This window comes from Erinaceus europaeus, chromosome 8, assembly GCF_950295315.1.
Source record: "Erinaceus europaeus chromosome 8, mEriEur2.1, whole genome shotgun sequence".
NCBI lineage: Eukaryota > Metazoa > Chordata > Mammalia > Eulipotyphla > Erinaceidae > Erinaceus > Erinaceus europaeus.
The window spans coordinates 66,217,819-66,230,532 of record NC_080169.1 but is presented as its reverse complement, the minus strand read 5'-3'; the positions used below and the strand labels follow the sequence as shown (position 1 = coordinate 66,230,532).

Sequence of the window (12,714 nt, the reverse complement as noted above, 5' to 3'; positions counted from 1 at the left end):
CTCATGCCTGAGGCTCCGAAGTCCCAGGTTCAATTTCCTCCCTGGCCCCACACACCACCATAAACCAGAGCTGAGCATTGCTCTGGTTAAAAAAATTAATAATAAATAAGTAAATAAAAAATATTTTTAAAAAACTCATGAAAAAAATTTAAAATAACGGTAGAGATTGGTCATTTAAAATTTTTCACAAGAAAAAAAATGCATATTATACATTTAAGAAAATAATTTTACAATTTGTATCATATTAATTTTAAAGATAATTATTTTTTAAATTATCTTTAGTAGTCACCAGAGTTATCACTGAGGCTAGGTACCTGTTCTATGAATCCACCTCTCCAAGCTGCCATTTCCCCCCCCCCTTTTTTTTTTTTGATAAGACAGATAAATTGAGAGCAGAGGGGAAGAGGGAAAAGAGATACCTGGAGCAGTGCTTCACTGCTTGTAAAGCTTCCCTACCAGCAGGTTGTGACTAGGGACATGAAAGCAGGTCCGTGGGCATAACCTGTTTGCTCAACTTGGTGCACCACTGCCTGGTCTCTTAGAAGATATTTTGAAATGGCTAGATAGCATTTAATCTGTTTCATTAATGGACATATAATCTTTTAGCCCACTTAGTTATTTTAGTTATCCCAACCATTCTCTTACTACAAATTCATACATGAATCTTGACCAGATGACTAAATAGTAACACTCCAGAAAGTCATAGTTATTTTAGTGCACTTCACAGATGTTTAAAAATAGTAATTGAGGTAGGCATTCAAAATTCTACTTTATGAAAACAAACATTTTTAAAGAATATTATTTGTTTGGTATCATGCTGTGTTGTGAGCTTGTTTATGTTTCTGTTTTTTTTCTACTAGATTTTGATGATGAAATTATTAATTTATTTATATACTAAACAGCATTTCCTCCCCCACAACATGAAAACCTCAATCAGTTTACCAGGTGAAGGTTCTTTTTTGTTTAGATTTTTTTTATGTCTTTGAAAAATGTAGGAGACTTATACGTTCAGAAAAAACATAAACACTTTGTAGTTACTTTATTTTTCTTTTTGAAGAAATCTCTCATTCAGTCTATTGTCTATTAGTTCATTAAACTGAAAGAATATGAATCTTAGCTTTAAGTTACATTTAAACATTTCTCATCTCAAATCTGTAATTTCATTAAATGTTAATGGTATGAATTCACCTATCAAAAGGCATGGATCAAAAATAATGACCCAACTAAATGCTGTCTGTAGGAGACTCATTAGATCCAAAAGGACACAAATAAGCTCAAAGTAAAAAGATGGAGAAAAACATACATTAGAAAAGACAATAGCAACAAATGTTGGAGAGGATATAGGGGAAAAGGAACACTTCTGTACTACACATGAGAGTATAAATTGGTCCAACCCTTATGGAAAGCAGTCTGGATATATCTCAGAACACTAGAAATGTCTATGGTCATACCACCCTGAACACACACACACCGAATCTCGTCTGGTCTCAGAAGTCTAGAAATGGAACTACCCTATGGCCCAATAACTTCTCCACTAGGAATTTACTTAGAGAAAACAAAAACACCTATCAGAAGAAATCTATGTACAATTGTTTTCAAACAGTACAATTCGTAATGGTCAATACTTGGAAACAACCTAGAAGTCCAAGCACAAATAAGTGGCTAAGAAAATTGTGGTCTATAAGCATGGTGAGATATTAATCAGCTGTTAGAAATTGTGAACTACTGAATGGTCTCACTTAGAGGCAAATGATATACAAAGTGAAACTTGGATTGGACATGGAATATTGCATCAATAACACAGACTCTAGAGAAGAGGGATAGAGAAGAACCTTAGGGTTTTAGTGCATGATGAGGTAAAAGGATCTAGTTTGTGGGTCACAGTGCTCCACAGAGAACTTTCACAAGAAGATAAGAAATTGTACCCATGTGTCAGTGACTGCAGTACAAACCATTGCCCCACCCCCAACAATAATAAGTGATAAATTTTTAAAAATATTTCTTACTCTATCATTGTGTTATGAATGTAATCAGTGCAATTGATTTGTAATATACCTGCTCCTGTTGAAAAACTTGAGTCACAGAAAATAGGATCGTCCACATTCTCCACAAAAACAGTAAACATATAGGTCCTTGTTTTATTTCCATTATCTCTAGCTTCAATTTCCAAAGTGTAGGTGTTACTATTTTGGGGACTGTTAAGATTTAAAGGTTGAAGAAGTCTGATTATTCCTTTGACTGATTCAAAGAAAAAGAATGGAGAATAATCACCAAACTCAAAGAACTAAGGAAGTTAATTTATTAACATTGATGAAATTCAACTCCCTTAATATGTTTCCACTGGGGAGAAAAATAGTGTCTATCAATTCTAAATCCACATAAAATATTTTTTAAATGTCCATTTGCTTTATACTTAATTTAAAATATAAATACTAAAATTGATTTCTCCTTATTTCCTCCTAGTCTCTAAATTGTCATTTATGATTTTCCATGTATAGGTATGATTCTTATTTTAAAATTCAAAAAATAAGCTAAAATACTATATTTTATTTTAATTACAGCAAGGTTATCAATACTTTTGAACCTGAAAAAAAGATCCACACTATATTAAAACCCTAATTCTTTATTTATGCTGTAATCCAACTTTTATCAATTTTATTGGAAATAAAAATAAATAAAGAGTTCAAGTGTCATTAGGAAAATTATGAATTTTTTCTAGAAACATTTTATAAAGACTGAATTATTATTCATTTCTGGTGTCTCCAAGTGAGATTTTTGATCAATTGAAAAAGTAGAAAGATGGTTACAGTCATTTCATTTTTATACATATATTTTTATTTGTCTAGCTTACCATTTACTCAAAGTAAGAGTTGGATACATGCTTATACTCTTTTACTTTATATCCATTTGTTTTCTTTTCCAGATTTTCTGCTTATGTTCTCTTTTAAGTCTTAACTTCAAACACACAGAAAACCACCTCTTAGAGACTATAAGACATCTCATGTAGTTATATACCTGCTAGTTATTTTTCTCTGAATGAATACTGGTTGATTTAAGAAGCATGTCACATGACAAGCAACATTTGAGAACAATGTTATCTAGTAAGGCAGAGGCCAGGGAGATAGTGCCACCCATAGCATAACAGACTTCCATGTCTGAGGCACTGTAGATGTCTCATCCTGGGCACCAACAATACTCTGCTAAAAAAAAAATAAAAATAAGGGCACCAAAGTAAAAACCCAGTGGTGAGGGGTAGACATGCAGCTTCCTGGGTCAGTGGGGGTGGGAGTGTGCGGGAGGGAGGGGTCACAGTCCTTTGGTGGTGGGAATGGTGTTTATGTACACTCCTAGCAAAATGTAGACATATAAATCAGTAGTTAATTAATATGAGAGAGGGAAAATCAATTGTATGTCTCAAAGTTTCTCAAAACACAAACTGAATCCTTTTAATATATAGGCTATGTATTTGATATGCAGACTCTCTCAAAACCCTAGACCAAGTAGATTAGAAGCATCCAATAGCACAGCTATATACAAGATACTGGATACTGTACAGCAAACCATAACAAAAGGACTTTTCAAAGTTAACCCAATTACCAAATAATGTGATGATAACATTAACTATCCATTGTCTTTTTGAACCCTAAGACAGCAGGAACCTCACATTGCCACTATAGAGCCCCTACTTCCCCCAGTCCTGGAACCCTTGGATAGGGCCCACTTTCCCGTATGCCTCTCCCAATCCATACCAAATAATACTGCATCCGCCGATCACAACCTAACCAATGCAACGATTGCCACCTCAACATGCTTCACCTCAGACTATGTCCAGAGACTTCACGTGTGGAATGACAACCCTTCAGCTTCATTACTCGGGTGAGACCTTTCCTTTCATAGTACACTCTAATTTCATCTCAGGTGGTTCACTCTCTAACAAAGTCCCAAAACCTAGATATACACCAGTTTCTGTGAGAGAGAGCTTATGTAACATGTATCCATAAACTACTGCAAAATATATACCTGAAAGCAGAAGTACACTAGAGTTTGCAGTAAGTACCTCCCTAACACTTCCTCTCCACTATTCCAAGTTTGGGATCCATGATTGCTCAACAAATTGTTTGGCTTCGTATGTTAACTCTCTTTTCAGTCACCAGGTTCCAGATGCCACCAGGATGCTGGCCAGGCTTCCCTGGATTCAATACCCCACCAATATGTCCTGGAGCTCAGCTTCCCCAGAGACACACCTTACTAGGGAAAGAGAGAGGCAGACTGGGAGTATGGACCGACCTGTTAACGCCCATGTTCAGCGGGGAAGCAATTACAGAAGCCAGACCTTCTACCTTCTGCAACCCTCAACGACCCTGGGTCCATGCTCCCAGAGGGCTAGAGAATGGGAAAGCTATCATGGGAGGGGGTGGGTTATGGAGATTGGGTGGTGGGAATTGTGTGGAGTTGTACCCCTCCTACCTTATGTTTTTGTTCATTAATCCTTTCTTAAATAAAAAAAAAATAAAAAATAAATAAAAATAAAAAAATAAGAAAAGCCTAGTTAACAAACAGGAGACAGAATGGGAATATGTCAGCTGCCACAAATTTTCAGTGTGTTCCTTCTCCAAAATTAGCTTAATTTTGGAAGGGTAGTACTACTAGGCCAAGTTCAAAAGGAAATGCAGTGATTAGATAACGAATGTTTAGTCCAAGTAGACTAGAAGTGTGTACTTAAAACTTACATGAGTCCAAACTAAACATTTCTTGCTGGTTATAAAGGAATAAGTGATGCTGCTATCTTCATCTCGATCTGTAGCTCTTACTCTTGCTATAATTTCTCCAACAGGCTTTTCTTCCGTCACATTAACAGAATTAAAAGGAAATGGTCTGAAAAATATATAGTGATTTAAATATGTACAAAATGTTCATTTGCATGAGTTATGAAAACTCAAAAAATTTTCAGATGCTGAAAAAATCCATTTTGGAAAAAAGTTTCTTGATATTTAAAATAATTAATAATTTAGGAGTCGGGCAGTAGCACAGTGGGTTAAGTGCACATGGCACGAAGAGCAAGGACCTGCGTAAGTATCCCGGTTCGAGCCCCAGGCTCCCCATCTGCAGGGGAGTCCCTTCACATGTGGTGAAGCAGATCTGCAGACTACTATCTTTCTCTCCCCCTCTGTGTCTTCCCCTCCTCTCTCCATTTTTCTCTGTCCTACCCAACAATGACTACAACAACAAAACAACAAGGGCAACAAAAAGGGAAAATAAAAATATATATAAACTTAAAAAAAGAATAATTAATAATTTATAATCATGTAGCTTCTGGCATTACTTTAGACTTAAATGATGATATGGGATCAAAGAGAATGAAAACAGAAAATCAGAGTGAACAGTACACCTAATATTTCAAACACCACAATGCAATAGTTGGCAATTGAACATACAAGATTAAACATTTTCATTTTTATCTTGTTATCTGTTATGATAAAATGCTGTTCGAAGTCATAACTTACCAAAACAAGCTATCAAGATATTACTCATAAATTTATTGCTCATCTCTTTAGAATGTACTTACAAATTCTTGATTAAATTTCCAGAATATTTCTAAAACTTAAATTTATCTCTTACTCAGAATTCTATTCAAACATCAAACACCTACAGATAACCTACAGTGAACCCTTCTAGTTTCTACACATCTGAAGAAGTCTATTCTTGCTCTTGTAAAGTACCTCACTGCTAACATAAGGCAAAGTGACAGATAACTATTAAGGAATGTGATATAATGCATAACAAAAATGCATAACAAAATTTTAATACATGCTTTAAAATAATAAAAGCTTAAACATAGCTTGGCCTCAGAGATATATAAGAATTTACTCAAAGAAGTCGGAGGTAGCTCAGTGCATTAAGCGCATGTGGTGCAAAGCACAAGGACCAGAGTAAGGATCCCGGTTCCAACCCCCTGACTCCCACCTGCAGGGGAGTCACCTAACAGGTGGTGTAGCTGGTCTGTAGGTGTCTTTCTTTCTGTTTTCCCCTCCTTTCTCCATTTCTCTCTGTCCTATCTAACAATGACGACATCAACAACAATAATAACTACTACAACAATAGAAAACAAGGCAACAAAAAGAGAAAAATAAATATTAAAAAAAAAAAGAAGAATACAAAATTAAAAGAAAGAAGCGGCGAGTGGGTTATATCATTCTAATGATCTGCCTTATGAACCATCACAATGCAAAGTGGTTTCTTTTTGTACCATCCTGCAATGTGACTTAAAATATTTATATCCAATATCTTTTTTAATATTTCTTTCTCTATTTTATTAATTGCCACTTAATGTGCTGTGTCTCTTAAGAGACAAAAGAGTATTTTACTAATTTTGGTAAAGTCTGTATGATTTAGCATTAATCCCTACAAAGAAGGTAAAAATGAATGTGCTTTTATATTCTGAAAGCACAAACACAACAGAAATTTGTTGCCAAAAGTTAAAACCTTCTCTACTGCAAATATAAGTGAACTGTGTAGGATAACTATTGCCAGAAATAAGATATAAGCTATGTCTCAATTTTTCTTCTATTAATCGGATATTATAAATTAAGTTGAACTTGATAATTCAAAAAATGAATTTCACTTATTGGCCATCTCTCAAACTATGTTATTGATAGAAAAGGATAACATGGGGAGTGGGATGGTAGCACAGCGAGTTAAGCACAGGTGGCACAAAGTGCAAGGATCCGCATAAGAATCCTGACTTGAGCCCCCCAGCTTCCCACCTGCATGGATCCATGTAGCTTCACAAGCAGTGAAGCAGGTCTGCAGGTGTCTATCTTTCTCTCCCCCTGTCTTCCCCTCTTCTCTCCATTTCTTTGTCCTATCCATCAACAACGACATCAATAACTACAGCAATAAGACAACAAGGGCAGCAAAAGGAAATAAATAAATATAAAAAAGAAAAAGGAAAAATATAACATGGATACCATTACTTTTCCAAACTATTCTAGTCAGCTTGCAATAAGATGTTTTGAATTTTGAATGTTATAATTATACCTCAGAGTACAGAACTGAAACAGTATGGATATTTAAGTTCATTATTTAGAATGAATATCTTTATTAAAGAGTAATGCTTCCATAGCCAAGGAGGTGGTGAAGTAGATAAAGTGTTGAATTCTTAAGTGAGGGCCTGTGTTTGGTACTTATGTGAGAGTGGTGCTCTTATTTTTTCTTGCTCTCAATAAGTAGATACAATTTTTAAGGAGTAAAGTTGGAAAATTTCATGTTTGAAACCCCAGGTTTGATCCTCTACACTACAAATACTAGATTGGTGCTCTTGTGTTTCTCTTGCTCTCAAAAAATAAATGAACAATTAAGTAAATCTATTAAAAATAGAAATGCACCAGTGCCACAAAACTTCTGTGAAAAAGAAAAGGAATACAGGGCCTGGTGGTAGTGCACCTGGTTGAGCGCACATGTTACAATGCATAAGGACCCAAGTTCTAGTCCCCTCTCCCCACCTGCAGAAGGAAAGCTTCACGAGTGGTGAAGCAGTGCTGCAGGTGTCTCTCTATCCCTCCCCTTCCCTCTTGATTTCTGGCTTTCTCTATCCAATAAATAACGGTAATAAAAAATAAAAAAGAAAAGAAATACCAAAATTCATACATAATGTAATGTTAATTACATCTATATTTGCTTTCCACAATTTTCTAGTACCTTTTACTTTATATATATTGTGGATCTATATATTTTAATATAACATCCCAGTTAGTCATTCTATGATTACATTTTAATACATACACACACATACTTCCACAAATTGAGGTTTTTCATCACTTACGTTTCTTATTTTGATAATTAATGTCCCTTGACAGAACAGACCTGCTGTATCAGTTGCTCTCAGTGCAAGTTGGAAAACCTAGGAAAGAGATGTTTCTTTAAAAAAGCAGACTTTACAGTAAGCTTGAGGGAATCTGCTCTGCATACCACTTCCATGCTGGGAATTACATGACCTGTTCTGTGGAACTTGAAGCTGGGTGAGATCAAGGACAGATCATACTATTTTTGAAATTAGAGAAGTATTAAGTGTGGGTATGACTTGGATGGGAAAAGAAGGCAGGACCATAAAAATGGGCAAATATACATAAATATAAACATATAGTTATATAGATCATCAACCCATATCTGCAACCTTGGAAGAACTACTGTAGCTTCCATTGGAGGGAATGGTGAAAACAAACTCTAGAGGTGGTAAAGGTGCAGACTTATACCCCTATTATCAAATAATTTTTAAATAATATTTAGTCATGAATAAAAATTAAAAAAAATCTTTACAGTATATATGTGTGGTGAATTAAACAGTAGCAGTTTTATAAAAAATGAAAAAACTTTATATTACTTGGTAATAATATATATCTGTATAATGTGCCTTCTGTTATTTTGCTTATTGATCCAGACATCACTTTTTTACTTTTTTCTAGGCAATTCAAACAAATTTTAAGTGCTTTATTAATGATATAAATTAGTTACCTATTTTAAGATAGATTTTACATATTACAAAATATCAGTCAGATTATCAGTGTAACCTGGCAATATGTTTAAATGCAGATTAGGTTGAACAAATGCAAAAAGATAATGAACATATGCCGTATTCAATCACAAATCCAATTACAATGTACTGAAACTATTCACAGAGCTGCTCTTTGATGTCAACTCCCTTTTCCTTCTCAGCCCCCAGCCCCGGCCCACACACATGAACCAAATAGAACCATGCATAACACTTGAGAAACAAGGATAAGTGGACATTTCTAAAGTATTTAGACTGTCATTAATTCTCACACAATTTCCTCATGGTCTTTTCACACAACTCACTTTTCAGGTATCATTTATTCATACAGATGAACAAATGTTCTTGTTGGGAAAGCCAACAACAAATCACTGTTGAGACAGTAATCCTTTTTAGTAAAACATGCAATAAAGACAATGTTCAGGAATCCAAGCTGACTGAGGTACTGACAGTGATGGTACCAATATTAAAATACTTTATTGATTATTAAAAAATCAGGTTTCATAAGATGAATTAATTAGCAATACGGTGTTAATAATAAATGAATCTTTAAAAATGAACTTATTAAAAGTTTGACTGGGGGTCAGGTGGGCGCACTGGGTTAAGCACACATCATATGAAGCACAAGGACCCCAGTTCAAGCCCTCGGGCTCCCCACCTGGAGGGGGGGTCATTTCATAAGTGGTGAAGCAGGTCTGCAGGTGTCTGTCCTCTTCTCCTCTCAGTTTCCCCCTCCTTCTCTTAATTTCTTTCTGCCCTATCCCATAAGAAAATGGAAAAAATGGCCTCCAGGAGCAGTGGGCTGATTCATAATGTAGGCACCAAGTCCCAGCAATAAACCTGGAGGCAAAAAAAAAAAATAAGTAAGTTTGATTGAATTAATGATTTAAGGATCAGAGATATGGATTGAAACTGCTTAATATGTAGCTGGTATATAGAATCTCCATTTTCCCACCCTGATTTTTAACCTTACATTGTTGTTCCAGTAACCTGCTTGAAATGTATGTACCACATTGCACCAAAGCAGAGGACTCTGGAGAAGGAAGGAAAGTGAACAGATGAAAGGACTTTGGGGTCCCGTTGTGTTTTCTAGATATCAATCAATGGGAGATGAGAGACTGTGCCTATGTGTTGAAGAGTATACTATAAACAACCCTCCAATTCCAATTAAATTTTAAAAACTGAAAAGGAATATATGTATCTTTGATTATACATTATACTTTAATAATGCAACAAATCTAAATTGAAATAACAAACAAGCATTGGTTTTCTTTCATTACTTATGTTTCTTTTTCTTGAATATCAATTCAGTAATAAATTTATGAATTATTGCTACTTACCCATTTATTTCTGTTTTCTCCACCAATTTATTGAAATAATACTTTGGGAGAATTTATAAAAATGAAAATATTTATATTTCAATTTTTGTACCTTATATCTGTGTAAACAGATGATGATACCAACAACTCTTTAGCTATATTCTGTCCAGATATAGCTGTTCCTACTTACATCTTTAGTCAGAAGAATCTTTTAAAGTTCTTCCCTTAAATTATCTTTTCTGATCTCATATTATGTTAGTTTCAAATTCACCTGCAAAACTTATACCTGACATTGGCTTGACTACTCATGCACTTTGTTATCCTAAGTGGAACAGGGAATGAAAATTAAGTGCTTTCAAATGAAAATATGGCTGTTTTAAGTTTCTTTCATATCACTGATTCAATGGAATATAAATTATTATTATTTAATGATTTGATTTTTGCTGACTTGAATCCAATTAAAATTCTTTGAAACTAAATTTCGGTTGTAGTCACGGTGTAGAACTATATTACTGTAATCTTATAGTTTTATGAACCACCATTATATCGCTACTGAAAAGAAAATCAAAAGGGAGAAAGGAAGGGATGGTGGGAGAGAAGAAGACAGGAGGAGGGAAAGAGAAAATGCTCACTTTAGAGAAATGGAATAAAAGTTACTTAGATATATCTAAAATTATATGAACTATGTGCTCTGAATAACCACAAATAATGGATTTAGCTTCTTAATTAACTACACGAATTGTCTATAAATGAATCAAACAATATATTATTCTTCTCTTAAATAATGTTTTAAATATATAAGACATAAATTTATGAAAGTTTTATTCCTCTGTATAAAATAATAAATGAATGTATTAATTACATGATATCCAGCATCAAAGTCCAAAAGATCTTTGCCTCCCAAGCTAACAACACCACTTATAGGATCCACTTGAAAAGATTTTGCTCCTTCCTTTGGTCCAGATAGCTATGTTTCAATAGAGTACTTGAAAAATAAAACATGCATTGCTTACACCAAAATAAGTGAAAATATGGAGGTAATCATTGCAATATAATAACAAAGACATATAGAGAAAGATCTTTAGTTTTACACAAATTTGTATTAATCATTATGATCTAGTTTATAGTTGTCACCCCTAGCATATACTAATGCAGACAGAAACTAAGTGTTAAGTCTATTATTACAACCAATCTGTGCTGTTCTTTACAGAGTTGGACAACATTACTTATATTTTTCTCAGAAATTAAAAATACTTGTGACTCTGAAAATTAATTCTACTCTGAAATAATGAACAAAATAAGCACTTACAAAGTTCAAATTTTAAAGCAAAAATGAGTTATAAACCAATTTCAATTACTAAAGCAGTTGAGTACATAATTCATAATTTACATTAGTTCTTAATTCCATTTTTGTCAAAATTCTTAGAAACAAGAGTAGATAGATACATATATATATATATATATATATAGTCTCAAAAGTAGTTTTCTAAAGCTAGTTTGAAATTATATAAATTTGATTAGAGAAGTGCAATTATAATATACCTGCAAGTTTAAAAATAACTGATCCAAAGGACTAATTTTTAGAACTATCACCTGCTGGGTCTTTCTCATATTTCTACAAATAACAAAATATTTTACAAATAAGTATTGGTAATAATAATCTTCAGTGGAATCATAGGTTATTTGTAGACAATTATATATAGACTAGTAGAAAAAATATCTCACATTTCTTAACAATTTCATATTTATTTTATATTGAATGTTGTAATATAATTTCTATTTTATTTTGCCAAATCTCTAAGAAACTTTAAAAACATGAATCAATTTTGAGAAAAGCCTAATTTTTACAGTTAGAAATCTAGCAGTTGGGATCGGGCGAAGCAGGTTAAGCGCACATGGCATGAAGCTAAAGGACCAGCATAAAGATTTCAGTTGGAGCGCTAGGCTCCCCACGTGTAGGGGAGTCTTCACAAGCAGTGAAGCAGGTCTGCTGGTGTCTGTCTTTCTCTCCTCCCTCTCTGTCTCCCCTCCTCTTTCAGTTTCTCTCTGTCCTATCCAACAACAACATCAATGACAAGGAGGGCAACAAACAGGGGGAAAAAATAGCCTCCAGGAGCAGTGGATTCGTGGTGCAGGCATCAAGCCCAAGCGATAACCCTGGAGGCAAAAGAAAGAAAAAAAGAAAGAGAGAGAGAGAGAGAGAGAGAGAGAGAGAGAGAGAGAGAAAGAAATGTAGCAATTATAACAAACATAAAAAATACTGACTCATATTCACATGTGTCACTGACATTCTAGAAAAATTCAACAGTTCTGAATAGAATTCAAAAGACAATCCCCCAACTTATCTTTCTCTCAGCTGCCTGCTTCCATTAAAATTCATTGTATGAAACTGTAAGATATTTCATCCAGTAGAGTATATATCTTATCATACACAGTTCAAACCTCAGCACTTCAGGGCAGCTCAAAGGATAATGGAGAGTTTCTGTGATGTTCCTCCTCTTTTCACCTCTCTCTTTTCTCTCTTTGTCTTTCTTGCTAAGTATAACATTGAAAAATTGGGGCCAGAAGGCCACAGAACAATACTGTGACTAACTTGCCCAACTATGTTATTCATTCTCTGGCACTACTGAAAAACATTATTTCTTTGTATAATTTTCAGTGCAGTTGAGAAAAATATCTTCCTTCTCTTATAAATGTTCATTTTCAACATTAACCCAAATATTAATTGTCAACCCTATTATGTTTTTTTAAACTACCAGATCAACTCTATCATCTATTCTTAAAGCAATCACCTAAGCATAGTTCTGTATGTGTATCAGTATGCATCTAACCTAATGGTCACCACCT

General features: G+C 34.2%; 1 pseudogene; it reads right to left on the bottom strand.

The window, feature by feature from the left end:
- The window catches only part of LOC132539723 (cadherin-related family member 3-like), a 208,172-nt pseudogene that overhangs the window by 83,256 nt on the left and 112,202 nt on the right, over positions 1 to 12,714 (bottom strand).